Source organism: Orycteropus afer, unplaced genomic scaffold (genome assembly GCF_000298275.1).
Source record: "Orycteropus afer afer isolate SDZICR_OR568_19922 unplaced genomic scaffold, OryAfe1.0 scaffold00007, whole genome shotgun sequence".
NCBI classification, from domain to species: domain Eukaryota; kingdom Metazoa; phylum Chordata; class Mammalia; order Tubulidentata; family Orycteropodidae; genus Orycteropus; species Orycteropus afer.
Window position 1 is genome coordinate 12,764,047 of NW_006921594.1, and position 8,235 is coordinate 12,772,281.

At 38.0% G+C, this 8,235-nt stretch overlaps 1 protein-coding gene across 1 annotated transcript in view; it reads right to left on the reverse strand.

The window, feature by feature from the left end:
• Positions 1–8,235, reverse strand: part of PRKAR2B (protein kinase cAMP-dependent type II regulatory subunit beta) — a 129,445-nt gene that overhangs the window by 78,481 nt on the left and 42,729 nt on the right. The window lies entirely within an intron of this gene.

Genomic DNA, 8,235 nt, shown 5'->3' on the forward strand with positions numbered 1-8,235 from the left:
ATGCTTTCAAACTCACACACAGATCTATCACCACAAAATGTGTGCATATTTAACCTATCATCAATCACTGACTGATCACTAAGTCATGCAGACACAGGGGCTAACTGTGGAAGCTAAGATTAAAAATAAAAACAATTTCTTGTAAAACGATGAGCAGTGACAGTAACAGCAGCACACCGTGGCAAAGACAAATTCCACAGTAACTACTAGGCAAGTTACTAAAGAAACAGAACCAGCAGCCCCAACAACAACAAAGAGAGAATAAATCAAAATCAGAATTCAAAATTGCTACAACGTATACGAAAGATCTACATGCAGAACACCTACCCCAGGGTGATGCACTCACCTACTCTAGGGAGATGTACCCCTTAGAGCAATCAGCCATGAGATACCAAAGGGGTAGCATTCACATAGAGGGAAAGCTAGACAGACAGGTGTGCAGAGTTAAGAAGGGCACAGAGAGGAGACAGTCACAGGGACGGGAGAGGAGGAGAGTTTGGTATGGTCGGGGATGGTAATAGGGGCATGGAATGAAATGTGCATGAATTGCTGAATGTAAAACAAATTTGTTTTGTAAATTTGCACCCAAAACACAATAATTTTTTTTAATTGTTACCATGTATAATCTAAAATGTCCAATTTTCAGCAAGCTTATAAAACATGCAAAAAAAAACAAAAAAAAGGAAAGTAATCTATGAGGAAAAAAGCAGTCAATATAAAGAATCTCTGAGTGGACTCAGTTGTTGCGCTTAGTAGACAAAGACCTCAAAGCAGGTATTATATATATGTTCAAAGAACTAGAGGAAACCATGTTCAAAGAATTAAAGTATGATAACTATGAGTAACAAAGAGAACTTCAAAAAAAAAGACAGAAATTATAGGGAAGAAATAAAACAAATTCTGGAGTGGAAAAACAGTAACTGAAATGAAAATTTTACTGGATGAGTTCAACAGATAGGAAGTGGTAGAAGAAAGTAACTTGAAGACAGATCAACAGAAATGATCCAATCTGAAGAACACAGAGAAAAAATAATGAATAAAAATGAACAGTCTCAGAGACCTGTGAGATAAAACCAAGCATACTAACTTGCACATAATGGCAGTTCAAGAAAGAGAGAAAGGAGTAGATAAAAATATGACAAGACATAATGGCCAAAAGCTTCCTAAAGTCTATGAAAAATACTAATCTATAGATCCAAGAAACTCAATGAACCTCAATGGAGAATAAACACAAAGAAATCCACAGCTAGTCAAACTGTTAAAATTCAAAAATAAACAAATAAAAATCTTGAAAGCAGCAATAAAAATAATATTAATAAAGATTTATCAATTTCAGAGACACAATAAAACAATTAATTGCTGACTTTTCATCAAAGGCAATGGAGGTCAGAAGGCAGTGAAATAGCATATTCAACTGTTAACCAATAATTCTATACCCAGCAAAACTATCCCTTAAAACAGATAAATAAAGACAGAGAATTTACTGGCCTTGCAAGAAATACTAAAGGAAGTACTTATGATGGCAGCTCAAATCCATAGGAAGAAGTAAAGAACGCTGGAAAAGGTAAGTATGTGGGGAAATATAAAAGACTGTATAAATATACTTTTTTGCTCTTCTCTACAAGACAAGATTACATAGAACAGTAATTATAATACTGAATTGTTGGATTTATAACTATATATCTACATCTTAGCACAATGGCCTGACAGTCTTACGATATACCTCCCTCATTTTCTCCTATTCTATACATTTTAGTCATGAAATGTGACTATGCCCAGAAAGAGATCATCTGCACTCTGCTACTTCCTTGGTAATGATTAAGATGAAAGAAGTAGGGTGGATTAAATAAAGCTACATTTAAACATCAGGATTCTATCCTAACTGTTCCATCCTGGCAGGATACATGTACTAAAGTCACTCTCTGACCAAACATTTTTAATGCTTCAGAATATCTCAACTTTTACCATGGCTTTCAAGGGTCCTACGTCATGTGACTCAAATCTACATTTTGTGCCTCTCCACTTACTATATATATAATTAAACCTATATATTTCAAATCTTTTTATTCAGCACCCCTAAACATTATCTTATAGTTTCCTCAACTGGAAATCTATCCCCTCCATCCCCTTTTCCACCTATCAAAATCCTACTCTTCCCTCACAATTCTGCTCAAATGCCACATTCTCCTGACATTTCCCCAAAACCAATCACACAAAAAATTAAATCCCCCCTTCCATGTAAAAAAATAGAACTCACCTAATTCATGTTTCTATTTCAGTGGAAGGAGCTCTGGTAGCATAGTGCCTAAGGTACTTGACTGCTAACCAGAAAGCTGTCAGTTCAAACCCACCAGCCACTCCTTGGAAGGAAGGTCAGGTAATCTACTTCCGTAGTGACACCACCTCGGAAACCCAAGGAGAGGTTGTTATGAGTCGGGTCTCACTCGATGGCACATAACAACAACATTTCAGTGGAATCGCATCTTACGTGGAAGACAAATTCTAAATACAACATATGAGGTAAATATCTCCAATAGTTAGTATTACTTTTGAAAATGCCATAGAAAGCCATCGCTAGGGACTGTCAAATGGTCCCACTGTAAATACAAGACAGTGGACTTCCATTCCAGCATTAAAACTAGCTATTCTTCTGCTAAACTATAAGTTGCTGGCTTACACTTAGAGCCCATGTTGTGTGCACAATGGATAACCTTTAAGCCCTACAAATGTTCATACAGGCATGCAGGAACTGAGCATGACTGCGAGAATGGGAGATTCACAACTCCCCTTCATCCAGTGCTGGGCACAAACTCCCTGGGTGGAATGTCCATCTGGCTCATTTTACTTTTTACTCTTTGCTGGATGTGGACAGTGGAATAAAGGTAAGTGACGTTCACTATGATGTGGCTCTGCTGTGCTGGGTACTTATGACTCTGGTAGGACAGTCACACACTCAGCTCCTCCAGGAGCTTACTCATTTTTCACAGTCTCATAGTATGCATAACATAGCACATTGCAAATATTGGGTTAATAATATGTTTTTAAAATTTAACTGAAGCAACAGCATAATGAACCAAATATTAAGCCATCTCTTTTACAGTCATCACAGTATAAAATCACTCCAAAGGTATAAAGGATTAATGTGCTAGGCTGCTAATTGAAAGGTTGCAAGTTCAAGTCTACCCAGAGGTGCCTTAGAAAAAAGGCCTGGTGATCTACTTCCAGAACATCAGCCAGTGAGAACCCTGTGGGACAGTTCCACTCTGAAACACAGGCAGTCATGAGCGGGAACACACGGCAACTGGTTTGCAAATTAGAAACCTTGCAAGTGTAGAAAAAACATCCAATCTGATTTCAAAATCAAAATTTTTGCACAATATAGGGAGCCAGGTGGTTGGCTGCTTTTAATGTTCTAAAGAAAATAATATAAAAAGAATCATTTTTAAGAAGATTATGGTGACCTTTAGCCTCCCACTTCATCTCTTTGAAAAATGAGTGGTATAAATGTCAAGTATTATTTCTTCTTTGAGGCTTTATTCCTTACTAGCTTGATGAGCTGATAGGCATGATAATGGTTCCATTGTTTTGCAGAGAGGTGACATTTGTCTGGTATTGTTATTTATTGCTATTCTATGTACAAGTATCATTTCTAATACCAAATGGTAATGTTTCTCAACCGAAAAATACATATCTAATGGGTCACCTGCAGTCTGACAGGGCGGGTGGCAAAACAAGGGACTTGAACCTTCTCACAGACAGAGCTCAGGGCTTGTCAGTTGTCTCTGATTTGTAAATGTGCTGAGTAAACTGCTGATGTCCCCTCAGGCTGGAAAAGAAACTCAGTGGGCCAACGGGGACACTGCCTTTGATGAAGACAGATAGAGGGCTTCCTTGGGGCAGCCAGTCTGAACTAAGAATCAGGTAGCAGATGTGACTCAATCCAAAATGGGTCGGCTAAAATTAGTGCCTGGTCAGGTCAGGATTTCTGAGCTCTGTGCCACTGCGGACCCTATGTGAGCAAATGAGATACTTCAAGTCAATCCAGGATAGCTGGGTTAATTAGATTACTTTCCTGAGATTTTATTTGGCTTGATCAGAAGGAATGTCTAGTCAGTCTCTATCTGCTGGCTAATGCTGTAAACTGTGGAGCTGTGGTGGCCATACTCCCTACCATACACAGAAAGTAGCCTACAGTAAATGAGAATCAATGGGGGTAGTCCTGCTGTTAGTGGAGGTGCCACAGAGTTGATTCGATTCACAGCCACCCCATGTGACAGTATAAGTGCTCCCCAGGGCTTTCTTGGCTGAATCTTGGCAGAAGCAAGTCACCAGGTCTTTCTCCCACCAAACCACCAGCTGTGTTCAGAACCCCAATCTCTCTGTTAGTACCTGAGTGCTTAACCACTTGTACCATGGGGCAGCCCTAACAGCATTCAAAATGCAGGTTCCAGTTGTTCCTGGGGCCTAGCTGCATTCCTGCGGCGTGGCAATATTGTGAGAGCCCCCACCCCTCACCATTATTGCAAATGATATTTATTCCAGACATGTGCCAGATGAAATTAAAAAAAAAAAAAAAAGACTAAAACAGGAGAGATCACCTAGCATCACTATAGCAATCAGTGTGTAGTAACTAGAGTGGTAACAATAAAAACAGAAAGTAAGGAAAATCAACAGTAAAAGTCAACAGTAATCCATATCCATAACTGACTAGATGATACAAGGATCAGGATATTAAGAGCACACATTGATAATTTTGGTTAATTAACAGACATGATTCCTATCAAAAACTCATCACAGCACAGTAAACTTTGATGATTACATTACACTGAGTTACCAGAATACCAAAAACAAATGTTTCTGATTAAACAAGTGTGGGTACTGATAAATAGAAGCAAATAAGAAGCAATATCATTTTTAAAGTAACATACAAATTAAATATATTATTTTTCTAGTACAAAATATGCAGCTGAATTCTAATACAGTAATACACCAATGTTACACAAAGAAATTTCAGAAGCCGGTCTATTATAACACCATTTTTGTATTTAATTCTTTTCAAAATATCTTATTTTCAAGAATATTATCAGTTATTCTGCAATCATCAATTTTCCTTAACCTCGGTTTAAATGTTAATTTTCAACAAAAATTTGAGTTTGAACAAACATGGCATTCTGGTGAGGAAGAAGTCAAACATCATTTACAGTGAATACAATTTGGCCCTACTACCTGATTCTTATCTTTTACTAAAAATTATTAAGATTGAAAAACGTATAGAAGGGAGGAAACTAATAGTTACCTAGCCCCTTCTGTGTCAAGCACTGTGCTAGGAACTTGTTCCTCACTGAGTCCTAGTGCCAACCTTAGGAGGTAGGGTGGTCAATTTCCAGTATTTATAAATGAAGACACTATGGCTCAAGTACACACACAGCTAGTAGATGATGGAGCTCTGAGATTCTAACCCAGGTCTTCAGATGCCAAAGTACACCCCCTGACACCGTCCAATGTCCCAGGTCTACAAAAACACAGCATATCACTGACAGTAAAGAAAGAGAGGTCATGAACCAACACAGGTAAATGGAGAAAAGGTGAAAAACATTCATCATTAATATAAAACACCTTTCCAAAACACAACCTGCTACACCAAAGAATTAACTATGAAGTTCATGTATTATTAATCTTCTGTTTCCACTAGAATGTAAGCATTGTTAAGAGCACAGACCTTAGTTCTCTTGCTCACCATGGTATCGCCCCAAATCTACAGCTAACAACTCCCATCACACTGTTGGCAATCAACAGAGAGCTGTTGAATTAAAGTTGGCTCCATCTTTGTTAGGAGAATGGAGTATCTAAAAAGGCGTAGGTTCTGCAGATGGAATGCCCAAGTTTGAATTTTATGTCTGCCACTTTGTAGCTGTGTAACCTTGGGCAAGGTATACAACTTCTCTGTGACTGTCCTTACCTGTAATATTACCACAATAACAGTACCTATTGTACAAACCAACTGCCGACTCATAGCAACCTCCATTGGTTCCCGAGGCAGTAAACCTTTATGGAAGTAGACTGTCTCATCTTCCTTTTGCGGAGTGGCTAGTGAGTTTGAACCGCCAACCTTCTGGTTAGCAGTCAAATGCCTAGGCACCACACCACCAGAGCTCCTTATTGAATAGAGCTATTTCAACAGGAAAATGAACTAACACAAGTAAAGTACTTAAAACAATTTCTGGCTCGTCAACCCTCAATAAATGGCACATATTATGATTATTAAAAGTACTGGAATTCCAGGTTTGAATTCTGACACATATCTGTATACAAGAAGGATCCACAGCATGAAAGCCAAGTTTTTGTTTTCAATATTAAAAGTATTTTACCCCATTCAGCGCCACTAAATGCCCTTAGTACTTCTGAAGCTAAAAAAGGAGGAAATAAGAAGTCAGCATTTGATAGATGAAAATGCTTTTAGGACGGAATGTAATGGGAAATGACTTTGCAAATGCTCTTTATGTGTTTCATTTCTCCACTAGACTCTCAATCTAATATAACAGGTCTTGTGTCACTGAAACAATATAATAAGCTATTCCAGGTCCCTTGTGCCAGAAGGCTGGTGTTCAAACCCACCAGCCACTCCTTGGAAGGAAGATTGGCCAATCTACTTCCATAGTGATAACACCTCAGAAACCCAAGGATCGGTTGCTATGAGTCGGATCTGACTTGACCGCAGTGTGTTTAGTTTGGTTTTTGTTTTTTGTGTCCTTAAAAGGCTCAATTAGAACATGTAACATTTTCCCACATACAAAAAAGTTTTATTGTAGCTTGAAAAAGTCATGAAGTACCTATGGTCATAAAAGACATGACAATATAAAACAAAAATAAAATGTCATTTCCTTACACAGTTTTCTGCTCCTTACACAGTATGGATGGAACAATAATAGTGGCTACTTCTAAATACTGACTAATACACATGTTACACGCTGAATCCTTCTGTTGTGGTCAGATTTTTCATCCTATAGTTTCTAGCTAGTTAGTTTCTTGCTCCGTTCCCTAATTATTTACCTACAACAGCAAAGCACATTCAACAATGCACTCTGAAATATGCCTAACCTTCAGAGCTCTGATCCCGCGTTGAAAAATGTGTTTTAATTCATGACAAAATAGTTAATGTGTGTTAGTTATATTTTAAGAACACGATTAATAACCAATGTATGACTCAAACGAAACCAAACTCACTGCCATGAAGCTGATTCTGACTCATAGTGACCCCTGTGGGGTGTCCAAGGCTGCAAATCTTTACAGAGGCAGACTGCCTCATCTTTCTTCTGTGGAGCGGCTGGTGGGTGCAAACCACTGACCTTTTGGTTAGCAGCCAAATGCCTTAACTGGTATACCACCAGAGCTCCTAATGTTATAACTAAGCAAAAAGTTCATTCCAAAAAACAAAGGATAGTTCAATACTAGAAAAGCTATTAATACAATTTACCACATGATTATGGTAAGAGAAACCCAATCATACAAATGCTATAAAGGTAATTGATCATTTCTGTCATTCATTCTTAATTTTTAAAAAAAAAATCTTAGTGCTACTAGCAATGCTAGCATTCAACATACATTCTTACCATAGTTTAGGAAAGTATTAAACATTTCACATTTATTATGTCATTTCTCAACAAATCCCACAAGTTAGATACTACTGTCACCCCAATTTTATAATGAACCTCTAAGTTCAAAAAGACTAAGTAACTCTCTCAAGTTCACACAACTAGCAAGTGACAAAGTCCAAATTTGTACCCCAAACCATTTGCCCTCAGCACTCTAGCACTTATAAATCGTTAAGAAAAAGAGAAGCATTATACAGGCAGTACATAGAAAAATAAACGCAAATTGTCAGCAATGATTAAAAGTGCTAAGCCTCATTCATAAATAAGCAAACAACTTCTAAAACATAACTGAGCTATCAAACTGACAAACATTAAAAAAATACCAACAAAACAGCAACTCTGTAATACTGAGTGTTTTACTCAGTGTTAAGCATAATAAGTTCTATGCATTGTTGACAGGAATATAAACTGGTACACCATTTTTGGGAGCTCTGGTGGCATAGTGCTTAAGGCACTTGACTGCTTAGCAGAAGGCTGGTGGTTCAAATCCACCGGCCACTCCTCGGAAGGAAGATGGGGCAATCTACTTCCGTAGTGATACTGCCTCAGAAACCCAAGGAGGGGTCGCTATGAGTCGGGTCCG